A 25,204-nucleotide genomic window follows, 5' to 3' on the forward strand; every position below is an offset into this window, starting at 1 on the left:
GTGAGGGAGGCAGCATAATAGTAAAAAGAACATAGTAGTTACAAGTGCAGCCTCTGCAGGGCCAACTACATTGCATAACCTCAGGAAACACCACACTCACAGTGGAGATCCAAGCAGTACCATTCCCAGAGAACACAATGTGAATTATACAACTTAGGGATCCACAGTTAGCAAGGTAGAACTGGACAAGTAGGTCTGGACTCTGCCAACTAACAACATCATGACCAAGTTACTGAATCAGTTATTGAAGTCTCAGCCACCTCATCAGTAAAATGGGATTAAGAAATAACATCTAAGTCATAGGATTGTTACGAGGATAATATATACATGTATAATTAGCCTGGTACCTAGTATTAGTGAGACATAAATGCCTTGATGATAATAAAGAATAAGATGAATCTACATTCCAGAGCACCTGGGTGGCTCAGATGGTTAAGCATCTGCTTTCCACTCAGGTCATGATCTCCAGGTCCTAGGATAGAATCCCATGTCGGGCTCCCAGCTTAGCAGGGAGTTTGCTTCTCCGTCTCCCCCTGCCTCTCTCTCTGCTCATTCTCACTGTCTCTCAAATGAATAAATAAAATCTTTTCTAAAAGATGAATCTACATTCCAAACCTGCTCCATTACTTTCAGATCATTTACTACCTACAATAAATGTGATCTGTTGAGAGTATTCAACAAAATCATATATGCAAAATACTTAGGGACAGGTACAAAATAAGAGTTCCAATTATGATGGCTGGAGGGGATGCTTGACTGACTCAGTTGGTAGAGCATACAACTCTTGATCTCAGGGTCATGAGTTTGAGCCCCATGTTGGACATAGAATTTACTTAAAGAAAAATGATTATGATTGGCCATTCCCTATGCCTCTCTCCTTCCTTCTTTCTCTCTTACACACACAAACACACACACATAAACTTAATGTAAAAATTCTATGACATTAAACTGCAATTAATAGCATAAACCCAAAGCCATATCAAAATGAGGGCAAATGTATTCTAAAAATAATGCATTCTCAATACAATTTACCTAGATCTCCGTAATAATTTCCAAACTATGTTTCCCTTTCTAATCCTGTCTATATAGTACTGCCAAAAGCAAACTCTGATCAATCAATCACTATTTAGCTTATAGAAGTTCAGTGACAAAATACAGTCAAAACTCGTTGGCCTTAAATAGCCTTGTATAATCTTAACCTATGCAGTTTCCAACCTCATCTACCACTAACTCCCTTAAAACACAAAAAGAGATTTGTTCTGTATATACTCCCAGCATTTTGCTCAATAAGGAATATTATTCCCTTCCCACTCCCATCTTTCCAGTCCTACCTAACACAAGTAATCCTTTCCACTCAGCAAACCTGTTTGAAAAAGCCATTCTGCTGGCAGTTTACAGTAATAGAGACTAATGATAGCCACACCCTATTAAGAAGGAATAGTCATTTATATTAAACCATTTTCCAAAGAATTGTCTATATACTGCTCCTTACCAATTGGAACATATTCCCTCCCTCCAGGAACTTCATTAATCAGTACTTAACCAGTATATCTGTACTTTATTAGAATACAATATAGAAAGTTAAACTGCCTTACACTGAACAGATACTCGATACTTGTTAAATAAAAGAATAAATGAAGATCTAAGCTTTGTGAAACACATTTTTCAGTTTAGAGATTAACTCAGTCATAAGTATGATAAATCATTCCTCTGTCTCTTCCCTGAACCTACTGCCGAAATCATACCATATCATTTAAATTACACATTCTGTTTCCAAAAGGTCTGTGGAATAAAGATACTCTACCTTATAGCCAGAAGGGCTAATACAATGTTCTTTCTCAGACACATTGCTAATAGCACCAACCTAGTAACAACAGGGGTTAAAGGAAAAAGAATCCATAGCAATTATATTAGGCCCCAGAATGGCAAAACGGTAACTAGGAGTTGCATGAAGTTGCCCTATATTATCCTCTGGCTCAGTAACTTACGAGCTAGAGATTTTTCCTCCTACCTTTTAAATCCTTGAGTCTTCTTAATTTAAATGCTTGATTGCAACTATGCACTATTTATGAATCATTATAAACACATCACTACCTAAATTCTTTCGGCACAAACAATAATGAAAGCATGATGGCTCTATCAATAGGAGGAAAATAGGCAGAGAAGCCACTGACTGCACTGGCTTGACTCATTACTGCTGGGAGAATACTGGTACTGAATGGCACAAGCAACTCCAGTGTGAGAGACCAAGCACATGACTGGGAAGGTGACAGAGGATACCAAGAAAAGAAGGGCATCTATAAAGAACCTTTCCTCTATGGAGGCAGGAGGCAGAGGAATAGGTAGGGATCCACTGAAATTTCTAAAAGCCTTCACAATACTCAAAAATATGCTACCAGATGCCAGGTTTGAGCCAGTTTGAATCCTAGCTCTAACACTCAAAACTGAGAGATTTTTAGCAAGTTATTTAGCTATAAAATTATAATAGCAGTCACCACTTAATGAACACCAGCTCTGAGCTAGGCACCATACACATGGTACATCCTTTAATTCCCACAACTAAATCTGCCAGATGGAGATTATTCTCATTTTGCAAGAACGAAAAACCCATGTTCCTTCTACCCATGCACATCTGCTTCCTAGAGGGATAATGCTACCTATGTGGCAGTGTTATAACTGGGAATTAGAACTAAATGCAAAGTACTTAGCATAGGAACTAGCACCTGCCACATCACAGAAATTCAGGAAATCGTTACTGTACAGTCCAGGTATCACTTGAATAAATGGCTCAACTGAACAGCAATAAACATCCCACAAAGAAGTTTTCCCTCACACTAACATAAAAATGACTGTAATTAGCAATACTTTTGGAAAACCAAAAGTGTGCGCACGTACAGCTTCCTAGTTGAATATCGAAACATACAATCCAAAGAAATAAAAAGTCCATTATCAAAGTGATACTTGACTCAATCTGAACACCAAATATTAAATATTTTACTTTCAAAGGGATTATAGATCTCATACCTCAAGGGACCAGGAGCTAATGAATAAATCTAACTTCCCCAAAAAGTAATTCCCAGAATCATCTGTTATCCTGAAGTACTCAGCAAACCATTTCCCAGAATTAAGAACATATTGCTAAAATCTTAGTGAATTTTGCCAAAAACATTCTGCTGAGAGGAAAAAAGAATCATTCTGATTCTAGAAGCAAATGCTTCTTTCCAGCTGAGCCACAAAATAGATCTTTACTTCACTATTACTTTTTTTTACTATTACTTTATCAGTAAGTTAATACTGAAGATAAATATAAAAATATCACAAACATACTTGCATTTGAAGTAAATTTAAATATTAAGCCTATAACACTTGCTTTAATCTTAATGAGCTCAAGAAAATCTATGAGAATGTTTTTTTAAACCAATAATAAAAATCAAATTTCCAAAGCCTTAATAATTGAAACAGAGAGGAAAGAAGACCAAAAACAACAGTCATATGACGAAGCTCTCCTAAAAGTTGAGAGTCCTACAACCTAAATTTCAAAGTTTAAACCTTTGCTATTAAAAACAACACTTCACAAAGACTAACCTAGACACAAAGACTAAACCCCTCCATCCACTTGCAGTTTTGCCACAAAAACAAGACTTACCAGGCAGCATGTTCAAACTCCAGCAATCCCAAGGGCATTTGTGGGGCATGGGATACAGGAATGAGGAGGGCCAGGGGAAGAGCTAGAGTTGCTGGGAGGGAAGGGTATGGGAGGGAGGAGACAACTGCAGCTAGCAACAATGGGAAAACTGTGAATCTAAACCACAAAGGCTTCCTGCAGAACAGGGTAACAGGGAAAAGGCAATTCTTTTTTACCACCTACCAGGAACTCAGAACTGGCATTTCATGATAAAGCTAAAAAGATGGAGCCTTCAATTAAATGTAAACAAAGTAAACTTAAGAAAGCAACCAAAAGTAACTTGAAAGGACATATCATAAACTTCATAGAGGCTTAAGAAAAACAATTAGGAGGCTGTTTTCTCTAGGGGCATTCCTGCTGACAAAGGTCAGCAGTATAACAATAAGGTTTGCAGGATAGCAGCTGCTTCCAGAGGGCCAGCCCTAAAAAACAGTCCCTTGCACCACAGTGAAAAGGAGCGCTAGAAGAAGACATGCCCAAACTACTTTAGATAATAACCAAAACAATGTCATTGTTTGACCACTTAATTCACAATTCCAAGACTTTCTGGACTTAAATTATATCACTTTAATAAGCAAAACACCTCCTTACACAAGACACAAACTCTTTTTTTTTTTTTTAATTTTTATTTATTTATGATAGTCACACAGAGAGAGAGAGGCAGAGACACAGGCAGAGGGAGAAGCAGGCTCCATACCGGGAGCCCGACGTGGGATTCGATCCCGGGTCTCCAGGATCACGCCCTGGGCCAAAGGCAGGCGCCAAACCGCTGCGCCACCCAGGGATCCCAAGACACAAACTCTTAAGGAAAATTATCGCATGAACTGAGCTGCTGAATTCAAGAATCAATTTTAAAATGCTTGCGAATTCAAAGATTCCCAAAACCAAAGGCAAGGACAGTGAAAGATCTCCACCCCTCTTTCAGAGAAGAAGCCAAGTTATATCACCAAAAACAAATAGCAGACAGAGTTCTGACCCCAAACATGTGATCAGTCAGCCCAGAACTTACATTTGCAGGCAGGGCACAGAGGCCCCAGAAGACCAACACACACCCTTCTATGTATTACACCCAGTTACAAAACAACTTTATTAAAAGGAGTTGTCTTATAAGAATATTGATTTAAAAAAACTCATCAGCAGAATCCCTACCAATTATGAAGGTCTGTTGTATTTCTATAGGTTGCAAGAGAAAATGAGTTGACTTTTTAAAAGATTTACTAGTAAAATTAAACACCTGCAGGCATTGCCCAAAACTAATTAGGCTCTTACATTTTAACAATATACTAAATATACTAAAGTACTCCTTTCACAACAGTAAGAGTGTCCAAAAAAAAAAAAAAGATACAATATTGCTTTTCTTTTGCTAACCATTAGCATTCTAACTGGGGTCTCCTAATGGTAGGTGGGGGTAGAGATGTCATTCTAAAGTATGAAACCTAGGATTTCTATTGATCAGTGCTAATTGCAAAGAAAGAATATACAAATTATCAAGGTCAAGCTCTCTAATCAAGTCATTCAGTGACAGTTATACATGCGTTGTGGGACTAATCAAATAAAACTAGAATACTGGAGCAGAGTTACAGATCTTCAACCCTGGTTACAATGTAACTACATAAATAACTTTTCATATATAGCCAGGCAAGGAAGGTGATCCACTGGAAAATCTCACCCTGACAGATTGTAATCTCTTTTGAAGCCCCTCAAAAAGTAATTCATATAAAACTCTTCTATATAATCACATCCCGCCTTGTAGAAGTTATTTCTTGACTTCTTTTTTTTTAAGTAGGCTCCACACCCAGCAGGGCTTGAAGTCACAACTGTGAAATTGAGACTGAGCTGTGATCAAGAGTTGTACACTTAAACCAACTGAGCCACCCAGGTGCCCCTATTTTTGACACTTCTTATTTCCTTTTCAAGACTGCACAGGAGATAACTACAGGTGTAACACAGGAGTAACTACAGGTGTCTGCTACCTAAGTGCCAAACTGCCTGTGGAAGAGTTTTTTTGTGAGCATGACTGTTAGGTCAAGAGGGAGAGTGATATATATGGTTTCAGAAGTCACGTTAAAATGTCCTAAGATCCTGGGCACCTGGGTGGTTCAGCTGGTTAAGTAAGCACTTGCCTTTGGCTCAGGTCATGATCCCAAAGTCCTGGGATGGACCCCTGCCTGGGTCAGGTTTCCTGCTCAGGGGGGAGCCTGCTTCTCCCTCTCCCTGCACACCCACCGCGCCCTTCCTCATGCTCTTTCTCTCTCTCAAATAAATAAATAAAATCTTTATAAGTAAATAAATATCCCAGGAATCTAAAGTTAGATGACTGGTTACAACAGTACTTTTTAAAATTGTGCTTCAACAAAACTTGTCATATTGTTCTAGTACTATGCAAGGAGTATTACACATTAGCCTTCCTTTGACTATAAGAGACAAAGACCGGGGATGACTCGCTGGCTCAGCGGTTGAGTGTCTCCCTTTGGTTCAGGTCATGATCCTGAGTCCTGGGATCTGGCCCCACATTGGGCTTCCTGCATGGAGCCTGCTTCTCCCTCTGCCTGTGTCTCTGCCTCTCTCATGAATAAATTAAAAAAAAAAAAAAAAAGAGAGAGCAAAAAAAAAAAAAGAGACAGACACCTCAGGAAACAAAAATATGGGAGAAACTACCCCTAAGACTTGAATAAAGTAATTAAGAGAAATGGAGGAGGGGAGCAAGAACCCAGGCTAAAAAGACCCCACTTAGTCTGATACCACAATGTTTCATAATTGGTCTCCACTAACAAGCAAGGTAGGATACAGCAGAATGTTCAATTTAATGAAGGAACATTTTGCTTCTCTTAAAGTTATAAAAGAGAAATGGAATTCCTCTAAGAAAAACCAAGGTGACTCCCTCCTGGAGTAACCCCAAAGCAAAACCATTTTCGTTGATTTGTATTTCTGACATGCTAATGATAATGGTGATGTTGGCAGTAAAGACAAGAGTTGAGTGGCTCCAGAGTTGGAGCCAAATTGGAAAATAAAAGCCTCTTCATTCTAGCACTCCAGAGGGTACTGAGGAAGTCTGTGGACTTTTAAATAAACTATGGAGGATTGAGGTGGGGAGGAGCAGGGTAGAGATTACTTTGTATCAAGTGGAAGACCATAGAAACAGTAGCATTTAACCCCTAGGCTATATGCTCACAGGAAAAAAAATGGGGGGGGGGAGCTTAATTCAGAGCTGTGAAACTGGAGTTCTAGAAAATGAAACTAAGATACCAACTTGATTTCAGTTAAGAAGGAATCCCCCCAAAATATTCTAGCTTTTTGTCTCTATATTGTAAAGGAGAATACAATAAAGTCCAAGGAAAACAAGAAAAACTATACAGCTAATTTGTATCTAGTTTTTATTCTGAGATTTATTCACAGTATTGGTAAATAGTGTCTATACCTTAAATATCTGATGATTTCACTTAAGTACATAGTACTGAGAAGACGTATATTACAGACAAGGAAGAGAAACAAGGGGAAAAATTTTATTCTAAGGACACATTTTGGAGAAACTTTGGCTGTTAAGCACAGGCCTACTGAGTAAAACCATCCAAGAAAACTTTCGTGTATTTCTCATACAAATGGACTCTTAAAAAAAAAAAAGAAAAAAGAGGAAAGGGGCGCCTGGGTGACTCTGTAAGTTAAGAGTCAGACTTAATTTCAGCTGGGGTCATGATCTCAGAGTTGTGGGCTCAAGTCAACACTGGGCGTGGAGCCTGCTTGGGATTCTCTTTCTCCCTTTGCCCCTCCCCACTCCTGCTCACTTGCATGCTCTCAGAGACCATTTATTTGGGTTTCTGCTGTTACAATATCATCACTGTTTAAATTAATATATTCAATTACATCTTGCACCCTCCTAAAAATTACTTCAAATAGCATTATCATTATGAATATTAGCCAACATATCTCTAGAACAGGGCTTAAATTTTCGTAAATTAGGCTGAAACTCCTAGAAAGCAGTAAGAATGTGAAATATCTCTCAAGTACACTGCAGGATCACCTAATTCTAGTCTCACAGAAAGCAATAAAAAATATAAATCTGTCATTCTCTTTTATTTATTTTTAGAGGGGGGAGAAAGAGAGGGATGTGGTGGGGCAGAGGGAGAGTGAGAGAATCTTAATTCCACTATTGGGTACTTATCCAAGAAAACAAAAAGACTAATTCGAAGAAATATATGCACCCCTATGGTTATTGCAGCATTTTTTACAATAGCCAATATATGGAAGCAACCTGTGTCTATCAGTAGATGAATGGATAAGGAAAATGTGGTATATTTACAATGGAATCTTACACAGCCATTAAAAAGGATGAGATTGTGCCATTTGAGACAAAATGGATGGATCTAGACAGTATTACACTAAATGAAATGTTAGACTGAGAAAGACAAATACCATGTGATTCCATTCATAAGTGAAATCTAAAAAAAATGAATAAACAAATGAAAAGAATCAAATCTATAAATACAGAGAACTAATGGTTGCTGGGACTAGGGGCAAAATGGGTGAAGGGAAGAGGGAGGCTTCCAGTTACAGAACAGATAAGTCACAGCAATAAAAGGCATAGCATAAGGAATATAGTCAGGACTCCTGGGTGGCTCAGCAGTTGAGCATCTGCCTTCAGCTCGAGGCATGATCCCATGGTCCTGGGATTGAGTCCCATATCAGGCTCCCTGCATGGAGTCTGCTTCTCCCTCTGCCTCTGCCTCTCTCTCTCTCTCTCTCTCATGAATTAAAAAGGAATATAGTCAATGATATTTAATAATAATGCAATGGGACAGACAGTAGCTACACTTGTGAAAACTTGCCAAATCACTAAGTGTACACCTGAAACTAATATAACATTGTGCGTCAACTATACCCAAATAAAAGGAAAAGGAAAAAAAGAACCAAATTGAGTCTACAGCTGTGGTAAGCTGTCAGCAAAGTAATTTATATTTTTGGCGATATTGTTTCCTGAATTATTTTTGGTCTTCTCTAACAATAGTGAAAGCCTCAGAGATTTCTACCATACTTCAGAAAAGTTGAACTGATTTGGGGTAGAGTTATTAATAATATGTTGAGATGTATATGCTAAATTTTTTGCTTTGTTCAACTGAACCTTAATTATCAAATGGTTGTGCCAGGACAACTCAATGGCAAAAGAATAGTCTCATTAACAAATGGCATTGAAGCAACTGAATGAAGAAGAGAATGAAGAGAATGAAGTTGGACTCCTGTTGCACATTACAGGTAAAAATTAATTCACAATGGGGTCAAATCTCCAAATGAGTGAGCTAAAACTATAAAACTTTTAGAAGAATATATAAACAGATATCTTCATGACCTTGGATTAGGTGGTCTTCTAAGAGGACATAAGCAGCAAAAGAAAAAATACATAAATCTGACTTCATCAAAATTAGTAAGACAACCCAAAGAATGGGAATAAATATTTGCAAATTATATATAAGGGACTTGTATCTAGAATATATAAAGAATTCTACCAACTGAATAATAAAAACAATCCAAATTACAAATAGGTATCTTTTAAAACCTCAGTTTAAAAAGTATCTGAGGAAACAAACAAACAAACAAAAAAAGTATCTGAGGGACACCTGGATGGCTCAGCAGTTGGGCACCTGCCTTCGGCTCAGGTCGAGATCCCGGGATCCGGGATCGAGTCCCACATTGGGCTCCCTGCGGGGACCCTGCTTCTCCCTCTGCCTGTGTCTCTGCCTCTCTCTCTCTGTCTCTCATGAACAAATAAATAAAATCTTAAATAAATAAATAAATAATATCTGAATAGATATTTCTCCAAAGAAGATATATAAATGGGTAATGAGCACATGAAAAACTACTCAACAGCAGAGTACAGAAAGTGGCAGGAGTGACTATACAGTGGAGAAACCTGACAGTCAGTGCATTAGCCAGCTCAGTATCAACAATGATAAATCACATCAATAATACATTCCTTGTTATGATACAATGAGAATGACATTGTATCCCTGTGATCTTCTACTCAAAAACCTCAACCCCAGTCCAATCATGAGAAAAATACAAAACAATTCCAAAAGAGGGGCGTCCTACAAAATACTTAACCAGTACTCCTCAAAACTGTCAAGATCATCAAAAACGATCAGAGTATGCAAAACCCTTATAGCTAAGAGGAGCCAGCAAGAACTGACAAGTAACATACATGGAGTTGTTTTTTTTTTTTAAGGTTTATTTATTTATTGAGAGAGAGAGAGAGAGAGAGAGAGAGCACAAACAGGAGGGGAGATGGAGAGTAAGAGAGACTCCCAGGCAGACTCCACACCAAATATGGACCCCAATGAAGGACTCCATCTCACAACACTGAGATTACAGCCTGAGCCAAAACCAAGAGTCTGATGCTTAATCAGCTGTACCACGCAGGCACCCCTGTAATGTGGAATTTTAGATAGGAACTTAGAACCAAAAAAGATATTAGGTAAAAACTGAAGACATTTGAATAAACTATGGACTTTACTTAATAACAACATATCAATATTGGTTCATTAACTGCAACATACTATACTAATGTAAAAAATTAATAATAGGAGAAACTGTGGGGGGGGCGGGGACCACATGGGAACTGCGTCTACAATCTGCTCAAATTTTTTGTAAATCTAAACCTGTTCTGGGGCAGCTGGGTGGCTCAGTGGTTGAATATCTGACTTTGGCTCAGTTCATGATCCTGGGGTCTTGGGATCCAGTCCCACATCGGGCTCCCTGCAGGGAGCCTGTTTCTCCCTCTGCCTATGTCTCTGCCTCTCTCTGTGTGTCTCTCATGAATAAATAAATAAATAAATCTTTTTTAAAAATCTAAAACTGCTCTAAAAAATAAACTATTTTTAATAATAAATAATTTTAAATATACTCAAAAGTATTTTTTAAAACAAATTTTAATAATAGTAATTTTTAAACACAAGTTAAATAAAAACACGGGATCCCTGGGTGGCTCAGTGGTTTAGCGCTTGCCTTTGGCCCAGGGCATGATCCTGGAGTCCCTGGATCGATTCCCACATCGGGCTCCCAGCATGGAGCCTGCTTCTCCCTCCTCCTGTGTCTCTGCCTCTCTCTCTCTCTCTGTGTCTATCTCTATCATAAATAAATAAATAAATAAATCTTTTAAAAAAAAAGTTAAATAAAAACAAAATAAAAATCACTGGGCATCTGGGTGGCTCAGTTGGTTAAGTCCAACTCTTGGTTTTGGGTCAGTTCATGATCTCAGGGGTCATGAGATCGTGCCCCGTGTGGGGCACCATGCTCAGTGGGGAGTCTGCTTGAGATTTTCTCCCTCTCCCTACCTCTGCCCTTCCCCGCCCACTCATGTGCAGACATGCTCTCTCAAAAAAATAATTTTTTTTTAATTTATTTATTCATAGAGACACAGCTAGAGAGAGAGGCAGAGACACAGGCAGAGGGAGAAACAGGCACCATGCAGGGAGCCCGACGTGGGACTTGATCCCCGGTCTCCAGGATCACGCCCTGGGCTGCAGGTGGCGCTAAACCGCTGCGCCACAGGGGCTGCCCTAAATGTTTTTAAATAATCAAAATCACAATTAGATACCTTTTCACACTCACTAAGATGGCTATAATCAAAAAGATAGATAATACTGAATGTTGGCAAGAATATGAAGAAATCTGAAACCTACACTTATGGTAGAAATGTAAATGGTGCAGCTACCTTAGAAAACAGTCTGGCCGATCCTCAAAAGATTAAACATAGAATTACAATATGACCCAGCAATTCTACTCCTAATCATATACCCAAGAGAAATGAAAACATGTGTTCATTCAAAAACTTGTACACAAATGTGCATAACAGCTTTATTCTTAATAGCCAAAACGTGGAAGCAACCCAAGTATGTATCAACTAATGAATGGATAAATTATGGTATATTCATACAATGGAATAGTATTAACATTAGAATAAAGTGTCAATATATGCTATAATATGTATAATATATATAACTTAAAGTATGCTAAGTGGAAAAAGCCAATCACAAAAGACCACCTATTGCATGATTCTAATTGTATGAAATGTCCAGAACAGGCATAGGCATTTCTTTTGAGGGTGATAAAAATATTCTAAAATTGATTGTGATGATGGTTGTTCAACTCAGTGAATATATTAAAAACCACTGAATTGCATTTGGAGGGAGGGGCAAGATGGCGGAAGAGTAGGGTCTCCAAATCACCTGTCCCCACCAAATTACCTAGAAAACCTTCAAATTTTCCTGAAAATCTATGAATTCGGCCTCAGAATTAAAGAGAGAACACCTGGAATGCTACAGTGAGAAGAGTTCGCGCTTCTACCAAGGTAGGAAGACGGGGAAAAAAGAAATAAAGAAACAAAAGGCATCCAAGGGGGAGGGGCCCTGCGAGGAACCGGGCTAAAGCTGGGGCGAGTGTCCCCAGGACAGGAGAGCCCCGTCCCGGAGAAGCAGGAGCTGCACCAACCTTCCCGGGCGGAAAGGGGCTCGCAGGGAGTTGGAGCAGGACCCCAGGAGGGCGGGGATGCCCTCAGGATCCCTGGGACACCAACAGACACCTGCGCGCGCCCAGGAGAGTGCGCCGAGCTCCCTGAAGGGCTGCAGCGCGCACGGCGGGACCCGGGAGCAGCTCCCAGGGGCTCCGGCGGCGGCTCCGCGTAGGTGGCTGCGCTGCCGGGAGCGTGAATCCAACAGCGCAGGCCCCGGAGCACAGGGCACCGGGACACAGCCCAGGATCCGGCCTCCCCCCAGGACAGGCAGAGGCCAGGAGGTCCCAGGACAGCAAGGACGTTCCTGCCCGGAGCTGAGCAGATCAGCGGCCCGCCCCGGAGCTTCCAGGCCCTGCAGACGGAGAGCTCAGTAGTTACTGTGGGAGCTGAATCCAGGTTTCCAGAGCTGCGGCAGCCACTGGGGTTGTTCCTCCAGGGGCCTCACGGGGTAAACAACCCCCACTGAGCTCTGCACCAGGCAGGGGGCAGAGCAGTTCCCCCAAGTGCTAACACCTGAAAATCAGCACAGCAGGCCCCTCCCCCAGAAGACCAGCTAGACGGACAAGTTCCAAGGGAAGTCAAGGGACTTAAAGTATACAGAATCAGAAGATACTCCCCCGTGGTTTTTGTTGTTGTTGTTGTTGTTGTTTTGTTTTGTTTCATTTTGTTTTGCTTTTTGATTTGTTTCCTTCCCCCACCCTTTTTTTCCTTTCTTTTTCTTTCTCTTTTTCTTTTTTCTTTTTTCTTTTTTCTTTCTCTTTTCTTTCCTTCTTTCTCTCCTCTCTTTTTCTCCTTTTCCCAATACAACTCACTTTTGGCCACTCTGCACTGAGCAAAATGACTAGAAGGAAAACCTCACCCCAAAAGAAAGAATCAGAAACAGTCCTCTCTCCCACAGAGTTACAAAATCTGGATTACAATTCAATGTCAGAAAGCCAATTCAGAAGCACTATTATACAGCTACTGGTGGCTCTAGAAAAAAAGCATAAAGGACTCAAGAGACTTCATGACTGCAGAATTTAGAGCTAATCAGGCAGAAATTAAAAATCAACTGAATGAGATGCAATCCAAACTAGAAGTCCTAACAACGAGGGTTAACGAGGTGGAAGAACGAGTGAGTGACATAGAAGACAAGTTGATTGCAAAGAGGGAAACTGAGGAAAAAAGAGACAAACAATTAAAAGACCATGAAGATAGATTAAGGGAAATAAACGACAGCCTGAGGAAGAAAAACCTACGTTTAATTGGTGTTCCCGAGGGCGCGGAAAGGGACAGAGGGCCAGAATATGTATTTGAACAAATTCTAGCTGAAAACTTTCCTAATCTGGGAAGGGAAACAGGCGTTCAGATCCAGAAAATAAAGAGATCCCCCCCTAAAATCAATAAAAACCGTTCAACACCTCAACATTTAATAGTGAAGCTTGCAAATTCCAAAGATAAAGAGAAGATCCTTAAAGCAGCAAGAGACAAGAAATCCCTGACTTTTATGGGGAGGAGTATTAGGGTAACAGCAGACCTCTCCACAGAGACCTGGCAGGCCAGAAAGGGCTGGCAGGATATATTCAGGGTCCTCAATGAGAAGAACATGCAACCAAGAATACTTTATCCAGCAAGGCTCTCATTCAAAATGGAAGGAGAGATAAAGAGCTTCCAAGACAGGCAGCAACTGAAAGAATATGTGACCTCCAAACCAGCTCTGCAAGAAATTTTAAGGGGGACTCTTAAAATCCCCTTGAAGAAGAAGTTCAGTGGAACAATCCACAAAAACAAGGACTGAATAGATATCATGATGACACTAAACTCATATCTCTCAATAGTAACTCTGAACGTGAACGGGCTTAATGACCCCATCAAAAGGCGCAGGGTTTCAGACTGGATAAAAAAGCAGGACCCATCTATTTGCTGTCTATAAGAGACTCATTTTAGACAGAAGGACACCTACAGCCTGAAAATAAAAGGTTGGAGAACCATTTACCATTCGAATGGTCCTCAAAAGAAAGCAGGGGTAGCCATCCTTATATCAGATAAACTAAAATTTACCCCGAAGACTGTAGTGAGAGATGAAGAGGGACACTATCTCATACTTAAAGGATCTATCCAACAAGAGGACTTAACAATCCTCAATATATATGCCTCCAATGTGGGAGCTGCCAAATATATAAATCAATTAATAACCAAAGTGAAGAAATACTTAGATAATAATACACTTATACTTGGTGACTTCAATCTAGCTCTTTCTATACTCGATAGGTCTTCTAAGCACAACATCTCCAAAGAAACGAGAGCTTTAAATGATACACTGGACCAGATGGATTTCACAGATATCTACAGAACTTTACATCCAAACTCAACTGAATATACATTCTTCTCAAGTGCACATGGAACTTTCTCCAGAATAGACCACATACTGGGTCACAAATCGGGTCTGAACCGATAGCAAAAGATTGGGATCATCCCCTGCATATTCTCAGACCATAATGCCTTGAAATTAGAACTAAATCACAACAAGAAGTTTGGAAGGACCTCAAACACGTGGAGGTTAAGGACCATCTTGCTAAAAGATGAAAGGGTCAACCAGGAAATTAAGGAAGAATTAAAAAGATTCATGGAAACTAATGAGAATGAAGATACAACCGTTCAAAATCTTTGGGATGCAGCAAAAACAGTCCTGAGGGGGAAATACATCGCAATACAAGCATCCATTCAAAAACTGGAAAGAACTCAAATACAAAAGCTAACCTTACACTAAAAGGAGCTAGAGAAAAAACAGCAGATAGATCCTACACCCAGGAGAAGACAAGAGTTAATAAAGATTCGAGCAGAACTCAACGAAATCGAGACCAGAAAAACTGTGGAACAGATCAACAGAACCAGGAGTTGGTTCTTTGAAAGAATTAATAAGATAGATAAGCCATTAGCCAGCCTTATTAAAAAGGAGAGAGAGAAGACTCAAATTAATAAAATCATGAATGAGAAAGGAGAGGTCACTACCAACACCAAGGAAATACAAACGATTTTGAAAACATATTATGAACAGCTATACGCCAATAAATTAGGCAATCTAGAAGAAATGGACGCATTCCTGGAAAGCCACAAACTACCAAAACTGGAACAGGAAGAAATAGAAAACCTGAACAGGCCAATAACCAGGGAGGAAATTGAAGCAGTCATCAAAAACCTCCCAAGACACAAGAGTCCAGGGCCAGATGGATTCCCAGGGGAATTCTATCAAACGTTTAAAGAAGAAACCATACCTATTCTCCTAAAGCTGTTTGGAAAGATAGAAAGAGATGGAGTACTTCCAAATTCGTTCTATGAGGCCAGCATCACCTTAATTCCAAAACCAGACAAAGACCCAACCAAAAAGGAGAATTACAGACCAATATCCCTGATGAACATGGATGCAAAAATTCTCAACAAGATACTGGCCAATAGGATCCAATAGTACATTAAGAAAATTATTCACCATGACCAAGTAGGATTTATCCCTGGGACACAAGGCTGGTTCAACACCCGTAAAACAATCAATGTGATTCATCATATCAGCAAGAGAAAAACCAAGAACCATATGATCCTCTCATTAGATGCAGAGAAAGCATTTGACAAAATACAGCATCCATTTCTGATCAAAACTCTTCAGAGTGTAGGGATAGAGGGAACATTCCTCGACATCTTAAAAGCCATCTATGAAAAGCCCACAGCAAATATCATTCTCAATGGGGAAGCACTGGGAGCCTTTCCCCTAAGATCAGGAACAAGACAGGGATGTCCACTCTCACCACTACTATTCAACATAGTACTAGAAGTCCTAGCCTCAGCAATCAGACAACAAAAAGACATTAAAGGCATTCAAATTGACAAAGAAGAAGTCAAACTCTCCCTCTTTGCCGATGACATGATACTCTATATAGAAAACCCAAAAGCCTCCACCCCAAGATTGCTAGAACTCATACAGCAATTTGGTAGCGTGGCAGGATACAAAATCAATGCCCAGAAATCAGTGGCATTTCTATACACTAACAATGAGACTGAAGAAAGAGAATTAAGGAGTCAATCCCATTTACAATTGCACCCAAAAGCATAAGATACCTAGGAATAAACCTAACCAAAGATGTAAAGGATCTATACCCTAAAAACTATAGAACACTTCTGAAAGAAATTGAGGAAGACACAAAGAGATGGAAAAATATTCCATGCTCATGGATTGGCAGAATTAATATTGTGAAAATGTCAATGTTACCCAGGACAATATACACGTTTAATGCAATCCCTATCAAAATACCATGGACTTTCTTCGGAGAGTTAGAACAAATTATTTTAAGATTTGTGTGGAATCAGAAAAGACCCCGAATAGCCAGGGGAATTTTAAAAAAGAAAACCATATCTGGGGGCATCACAATGCCAGATTTCAGGTTGTACTACAAAGCTGTGGTCATCAAGACAGTGTGGTACTGGCACAAAAAGAGACACATAGATCAGTGGAACAGAATAGAGAACCCAGAAGTGGACCCTGAACTTTATGGTCAACTAATATTCGATAAAGGAGGAAATACTATCCATTGGAAGAAAGTCTCTTCAATAAATGGTGCTGGGAAAATTGGACAGCCACATGCAGAAGAATGAAACTAGACCACTCTCTTTCACCATACACAAAGATAAACTCAAAATGGATGAAAGATCTAAATGTGAGACAAGATTCCATCAAAATCCTAGAGAAGAACACAGGCAACACCCTTTTTGAACTCGGCCACAGTAACTTCTTGCAAGATACATCCACGAAGGCAAAAGAAACAAAAGCAAAAATGAACTATTGGGACTTCATCAAGATAAGAAGCTTTTGCACAGCAAAGGATACAGTCAACAAAACTAAAAGACAGCCTACAGAATGGGAGAAGATATTTGCAAATGGCATATCAGATAAAGGGCTAGTTTACAAGATCTATAAAGAACTTATTAAACTCAACAGCAAAGAAACAAACAATCCAATCATGAAATGGGCAAAAGACATGAACAGAAATCTCACAGAGGAAGACAGAGACATGGCCAACATGCATATGAGAAAATGCTCTGCATCACTTGCCATCAGGGAAATACAAATCAAAACCACAATGAGATACCACCTCACACCAGTGAGAATGGGGAAAATTAACAAGGCAGGAAACCACAAATGTTGGAGAGGATGCAGAGAAAAGGGAACCCTCTTACACTGTTGGTGGGAATGTGAACTAGTGCAGCCACTCTGGAAAACTGTGTGGAGGTTCCTTAAAGAGTTAAAAATAGACCTGCCCTACGACCCAGAAATTGCACTGCTGGGGATTTACCCCAAAGATACAGATGCAATGAAACGCCGGGACACCTGCACCCCGATGTTTATAGCAGCAATGGCCACAATAGCCAAACTGTGGAAGGAGCCTCGGTGTCCATCGAAAGATGAGTGGATAAAGAAGATGTGGTTTATGTATACAATGGAATATTACTCAGCTATTAGAAATGACAAATACCCACCATTTGCTTCAATGTGGATGGAACTGGAAGGTATTATGCTGAGTGAAGTAAGTCAGTCGGAGAAGGACAAACATTATATGTTCTCATTCATTTGGGGAATATAAATAATAGTGAAAGGAATATAAGGGAAGGGAGAAGAAATGTGTGGGAAATATCAGAAAGGGAGACAGAACGTAAAGACTGCTAACTCTGGGAAACGAACTAGAGGTGGTAGAAGGGGAGGAGGGCGGGGGGTGGGAGTGAATGGGTGACGGGCACTGGGGGTTATTCTGTATGTTGGTAAATTGAACACCAATAAAAAACAAATTTAAAAAGTAAATAAATAAATAAATACCACTGAATGGTACACTTAAAGTGAGAGACTTGTCTGGTATGTGAATTATATCTCAATAAAGCTGTTTTTCAAGAAATCACAGTTTCTCTTTTTAAAAACAAGGACACTCTTATTTCATGTCTGTGGTTTAAACTAGGTCCCAATAAACAACAGCAGCTGCCACCTGGTAAAACTAGATGGCTTCAAATGCTTGGCAAACAACTTCTACGTACATGAGATTTTGAACAGTTGTTGTTAAAGAATACATAAGCAAAGAAAAGCAGTCTGTCAGTACATTCTTACACTCTGACATTGTCATTTCATTCAGGACAGAATGCAATCGCCATTTCCTTAAATCAAGAAACCAACAATAACACTATTGATTATACTTATGTCCAAAGTAAATGGAGACAGATAACTTACTCTGACAAAAAAAAGAAAAAGGCTGAAAATGCCTTCAAAAGGGCACAGCAGTAAAAGTCAGAGTGCATGTCTTGTGTTTGTATGGAAAGACAGAACAGATGAACAAAGCAGGCTGAAGTGATACTCACTGTGCCAAACTCTTTGCTAAACAATTACAAATATTCCCCCACACGTCTATAGAAATCCTTCCTGTGGCTTCTTGGGCATATTTCCATAGAGAACTCCTTCAGAATCTGACTTAAAACCATCTGTTTGATAAACAATCTGACTGTAACCTCTGGCGAGTGAAAAGAGGGCAGAAGGAAAAAAATGGGCAAGTGTTTACCTTCATTGAAGAAATATAAATACCACTCCTCAGTTGGAGATCTGAATTGGGAACAAGGAAAAAGGAAGATGTGACAGCACAGTATTAATGGTTTAGGAAAGGAAGCTGGACCTTTGTGACAATTTATTTCCTTTTCTTAAGCAAAGAATTTAAATGTACAGCTCACAGAAAGAAAAAAATAGTTGACCACTGAAGATAGGAAAAATGTCCTATCCATTCATAATTAAAGAAATGTGGAAAAAAAAAAAGAAATGTGGGATACGTGGGTGGGTCAGTGGTTGAAGGTATGCCTTTGGCTCAGGTCATCAACCTGGGGTCCTGGGGTCGAGTCCACATTGGGCTCCCTACATGGAGCCTGCTTCTCCCTCTGCCTGTGTCTCTGCCTCTCCTTCTGTGTCTCTCACAAATAAATAAACAAAACCTTTTTAAAGGAGAGAGAAATGCCAAAGAAAGATACATATGATTTTTCAGATCTTGGAACGCCAAATATTTAAAAGTTGGATAAAATCAATATAGGTGAGGGAACAGAGAATAAATTCTCATGTACTCTTGGTAGTATTAAAATAAACTTAGCAGTATTTCTCAATTTTACATATTTATATCTTTGTTTCAACAATCCAAATTCTAGATATTTATCTAGTTTACAAAGATAAATGTAAGTAAATATTTATAGTTGCACTGTCTGTAATAAATAAAAACTGTCAATAGGGAAATGGTTAAATTATGTAAGTCTCATTTGGGAATATTTACAGAGGAAAAAAATACATATAGGATTTGCTTCAAAGTAACCACAGGATTTACTTCAAAATAATCACAAATTGACTAGGGGGAGTAAGGAAGGAGTATAGATAAAACACGACTATGTATTTAATAATTTTCATGAAGCTAGTAATGGGTACATATGGTTCATTACACTGTCCTCCTTATTTTTGTACGTTTGAAATTTGCCATAATAAAAATATACAAAATTATGAAACAATCTCATTGAAGAGGATAGTGGATAAAGGTACTGACCTACATAGCTTTGGAAATTACCAAATCTGTAAGCTAAAAGCACAGTGAACTGCACACAAGCACCGTACGCTAATGAAGCAGTTTCCTACAGGTGTACAGGTTAACAATTCTGAAACCTTTGTGTCTACTGGACCTGAACAGTTAGGTAACTGAATGGTGGATGGTAGAAAGTTTCTCACTTTTGGAATAGGAGATTACACATAAGCAGGAAAAAAATGCTAAAATGATCCATGTGGTAACGGGTTAGAGTTAGAATATGAACCCGGGTAGCTCAGCGGTTTAGCGTTGCCTTCAGCCCAGGGTGGGATCCTGGAGACCCAGGATCGAGTCCTATATCGGGCTCCCTGCAGGGAGCCTCCTTCTCCCTCTGCCTGTGTCTCTGCCTCTCTCTCTCTGTCTCTCATGAATAAATAAATAAAATCTTGGAAAAAAAAAAAAGAATATGAACTTGCGTTTATTTTTTTAAAGATTTTATTTATTTATTTGACACACAGAGAAAGAGAGAGAGAGCACAAGCAGGGGGAGCAGCAGGCAGACACAGAGAGAGAAGCAGGTTCCCTGCCAAGCAAAGAGCCCAGTGTGGGACCTGATCCCAGGACCGTGGATTACAACATGGGCAGAAGACATTTAACCAACTGAGCCACCCAGGTGCCCCTGAACCTGTGTTCAGCTTAATAAAAATACAGATGTTACATCTAGAAATATTTATAGATATGTATATATGAATATACACAAATATTTACTCTGTCAGCTAAGACTGCTTAGAATCAATGACACCCCAGTTCTAACAAGCACATCTAGAGACAAGATCTTTGTTTCTAATACGGCTCCCAACAAAAGAAACCCAGGCTTCTTGGAGAAATGGCTAAATTCAGGACTGGAACAGGAAACGCACGTGATGAGCCTGAGCATCTTGCAATGTCAGAAACTAAGGAAATGCTAAAAACAAAACAAAAATCCTAAATTGACAGAGATATCTCAAAGGGACACAAGAGACAAACCAAATGAGCTCCCAACAGCCAAATCTGATTATAACCTAAGTACAAAATAAGTATCTATGAGTTCATACTGATAATAAGGATATGATTAAAGAGAGAACAAATTTCCCTTGCAGAAGAATTCCAGATAAATTTATATAGATACTCCACCTGCAAGGATGGGGACCATAAAGCCCACTCCTTAAGTGTATGGAGACCTCCCTCCAAAAAGTACAGTATGGAGGGGCACCCATGGGTGGTTCAATAAACTAAGCATCCGACTTCTGATTCAGCTAAGGTTATAATCTCAGGGTCATGAGATCAAGCCTCACGTCACGCTCGGCACTAGATGAGGAGCCTGCTTAAGTTTCTCTCTCCCCCCCAACTCTTGCTCTCTCTTAAAAAACAAAAAAGTACAAAAGATTCTCTCTCTCTTTCTCTCTCTCTCTCTCTCTCTCTCTCCCTCCCCCACACTCTCTTTTTTTTTGTTTTGTTTTGTTTTAAGAAAAGCAAATGTGGGATCCCTGGGTGGTGCAGCGGTTTAGCACCTGCCTTTGGCCCAGGGCACGATCCTGGAGACTCAGGATCGAGTCCCATGTCGGGCTCCAGGTGCATGGAGCCTGCTTCTCCCTCTGCCTGTGTCTCTGCCTCTCTCTCTCTGTGTGTGTGACTATCATAAATAAATTAAAAAAAAAAAAAAAGAAAAGCAAATGCTTTATTTACAATAACTCTGAAAACATTTTGTCCTATGTATGATGTACTATAGCACTTATCTTTTTTTTTAAAGTGGAATTAACCTTTAGACATATGACCATTCCACAGTTTGGGAAGAGAAGTGAAATGTGTATGTATGTGTGTGTGTATATCAGAAGGAAACTGTTGATGAGCTACCCACTGGCCTCCCCCAGCATAAAAACCATCAAATTACAGCCATCAGTATTTCTTTTATTCCTTTCTGGGGTTTTTTTTTTTGGGGGGGGGGGGGTCATCTCTCTCTCTCAAAAAAAAAAAGTACAGCACAGAAGAAGGCAGGGGGGAGACTAACTTTAGCAGAGAAGGTCATTAATAACAATGATAAATCATGTTGATAATATATACCCTTGATATGATATGATGAGAAATATCACTGTATCTCTATGATCTTCCACCTAAAATGGACTCACTAAAATGGACTCTGGATGCTAGAAAGGGAGGCTGGAAGGGGGAGCTGTACTACTCAGTATCAGTTACAGGAGAAACTGTCCATTACAGATCCAACAAAAGAATCATCAACTACAGGTCCCAACAGAAAAAGATGTACACTGCATCTCATATTTTAAAAATCTAGGGATCCCTGGGTGGCGCAGCGGTTTGGCGCCTGCCTTTGGCCCAGGGTGCAATCCTGGAGACCCGGGATTGAATCCCACATTGGGCTCCTGGTGCATGGAGCCTGCTTCTCTCTCTGCCTGTGACTATAATTAATTAATTAATAAATAAATAAATAAATAAATAAATAAATAAATAAATATTTTAAAAAAATCTAGTAACTCTGCAACTCAGCCAATGAAAAATCACCTTACATTCTTGCTTTTCTTCAATGGATTTTTGTTCAAAACAACCCCTCCCAACTTACTCTTTCTCCATAAAATAATGTTCCTCTCCTTTGTTTTTGGGATTTGCCTGTGGCTTTGCCATAGCTTGCACGGGCCTGAATTGCAATTGTCTGTTATTCCCAAAAACCTACTTTTCCTGGTAAAATAAATGGTTTGCTGGTAAAACTTTTATTTTTAAGATTAACGCACCCAAAAACCCGCAACCCCAGTCTAATTATAAGAACAACATCAGACAAATTCCAATAAAGGAGCATCCTAAAAACACTTGACTAATACTCCTCAAAACTATCAAGGTCATCAAAAACAAGGAAAGTCTCAAAAGCTGTGACAGCCAAGCAGAGCCTAAGGAGACATGACTACTAAATTAATGTGGTATCCTGGATGGGACCCTGGGACAAAGAAAAGACATTAGATAAAAGCTGAGGAAATTTGAAGTGGTTAATAATAATGTATCAATATTGATTAACTGCAATAAATCTGCTCTAAGATGTTAATGATAATGAAAACTGGATGAGGAATTATTTATAACTCTTTGTACTATCATCTCAATTTTTCTGTAAATCTAAAACACAAAACCTGTTTTAAAGTTTATGAAAAGGATAGGAACTTAAAGTCAGTAGTGAGTTGTTGCTGTTGTTTTTTTTAGATTTTATTTATTCATTAATGAGAGACACAGAAAAAGAGAGACAGACAGACAGAGACAGAGAGGCAGAAGCAGGCTCCATTCAAGGAGCCTGACGCGGGACTCAGTCCCAGGACTCCAGGATCATGCCCTGGACGGAAGGCAGGTGCCAAACCGCTGAGCCACCCAGGGATCCCCCCCAGTAGTGAGTTTTTTTAAATCTCATGCAAATGAAAAATTATGTAACAGAGGAAAAATAAATCTCATGCAAATAATTTCTAGTGTATTTCCTACTCGAAAAAGGATACATGCCAGTGAAATGCTGTCTCAGAGGTAGCCTAAAGATTATAAAGACATTACAAATATAATTTTTTGCTCTCCAGTGGTAATGACCTCCCCATGAGAACATGCCCCTCATGAATGACCTCTTCCACCCATCCCCGGAGGAGGAGTAACCACAAGAAGCACCTGAATCAGAGTCCCAATTCCTACCTCATAGATGTGAAGTGTCCAGGATGCTACAAAATCAGTACCATCTTCAGCCATGCACAAACAGTAGTTTTGTGTGTTGGCTTCTCCACTGTCCTTTGTCAGTCTACAGGAGGAAAAGCAAGGCTTACAGAAGGATGCTCCTTCAAGGTGGGAAGCAGTACTAAAAGCACTCTGAATCAAGAGGAGTGGGAAACTATCCCAATAAACACATTTTGGATAAAATAATATATATATTTATATTTAATCTTAATACAGAAACTTGTTTAGGAAATATTATTACATTTTTAAAATTTTTTTATTATTACATTTTTTAAGTACTCTGTACCTATGCACAGAAAGGACGTATTAGAGGACATTAGAATTTATTCACCCTTAAGATCAGAAAAAGGAAACAGATTCTCTAGGTTCCGCATGATAATATTTGCATTGTATGATAATGTAGTCCCTATAAATTGTGTAAGTAGAATTCTGGTATTTTTATTTTATTTTATTTTATTTTATTTTATTTTATTTTATTTTATTTTATTTATTCATGAGAGACACAGTGAGAGAGAGAGAGAGAGGCAGAGACACAGGCAGAGGGAGAAGCAGGCTCTATACAGGGAGCCCGATGTGGGACTCGATCCCGAGACTCGAGGATCACGCCCTGGGCTAAAGGCAGACGCTAAACCGCTGAGCCACTTAGGGATCCCAAATTCTAGCATATTTTAAATGCATTAGAAAAGGTTGCTCTTTAAATACTGTTGATAAATTATTTTAAAAAGCAAAATCTCCTTTTTTATTTCTTTTGCAAATTTGATGTCCACATAAAAAAGGTATAAAAATATTAAAGCAGAGCAAATGATGATGAATGGAGTATGAAGGAATGAAGTGAAGCTATTGATTCTATTTGAACTTTAAAACTCTAACGAGAATTCTACACTGAACTTCTCATCTCCTCATGAACTATATCTTAAATATTTTAATTCATTAAATACTTACTGAGTCTACCTACTACTGTAAGCCAGATATAGTGTAATATAAGAGATACAAAGTCAAGGGGCCTTCAAAATCTAGTAAGAGAAAAAGAAAAACTGTAACACAGATGTGAACAAAATCCCTTGGGAAGGCTTTCCAGAGGAAGTAATAACTGAATTGTGTTTTAACACTATTGTATAATAAATAATTTGACTGGTCTTTGTGCCTGGTTCCTGGGAGGTACGCCTCTAAACCTTTGTAGTTTCCCAAATGATAGGAGTGTCTGTGTTATTCAAGCTGGCTCTTCCAGCCGCACTTGGTTTATGCTAACTAGGTAACTGATACTGGGCCCCTAGTTTCAAGATGGGGGCTGCCCATGCTAGAAAGACCAACCATGTATGTGATTAAAGGATTGGGGCACTGAGCTACATATTAGCCTGACCTCTGGAGAATAGAAAGATGCTGAAGACAGAGTTCATCATATGGCCAGTGATTCAATCACTTCTATCTACATAATGAAACCCCAATAAAAAATCTGAACACAGAGTTGGTGAGCTTCTCTGGTTGGTAGTACACATCGATGTGCTGGGAGGATGATACATACTAAGGACACAGAAGCTTTGCTTTTGGGAGCCTCCTAGACCTTGCCCTATGTATCCCTCCCCTTTCAAATTTGTAACCTTTTGCTATGATAAAACTGTAATCACAAGTATAGAACTTTCCTGAGTTCTGTAAGTTGTTCTAGTGAATTATCAAACCTGAGGGGCTCAGAACTCCTGAATTCGGTCAGAAATACAAA

General features: G+C 39.3%; 1 protein-coding gene and 1 pseudogene across 23 annotated transcripts in view; one reads left to right on the forward strand and one right to left on the reverse strand.

Moving 5' to 3' along the window:
• The window catches only part of LOC140632020 (small ribosomal subunit protein eS27-like), a 62,594-nt pseudogene extending 38,876 nt beyond the window's left edge, over positions 1-23,718 (forward strand).
• Positions 1-25,204, reverse strand: part of USP54 (ubiquitin specific peptidase 54) — a 122,346-nt gene that overhangs the window by 75,464 nt on the left and 21,678 nt on the right. For 12 of the 23 annotated variants that reach the window (XR_012029526.1, XR_012029525.1, XM_072823600.1 and 9 more), the window contains exon 1: positions 3,647-3,795. The exons of 4 other annotated variants lie outside the window; for them this stretch is intronic. The gene's annotated coding sequence lies outside the window, so the exon portion shown is untranslated. Of the gene's footprint in view, positions 1-2,011; positions 2,173-3,646; positions 3,797-23,448; positions 23,552-25,204 lie in introns of those variants that run through there. 7 more of the 23 variants (XR_012029529.1, XR_012029528.1, XR_012029527.1 and 4 more) reach the window with 3 other exon arrangements.

Source organism: Canis lupus, chromosome 4 (assembly GCF_048164855.1).
Source record: "Canis lupus baileyi chromosome 4, mCanLup2.hap1, whole genome shotgun sequence".
In the NCBI taxonomy this organism is placed as follows: Eukaryota; Metazoa; Chordata; class Mammalia; order Carnivora; family Canidae; genus Canis; species Canis lupus.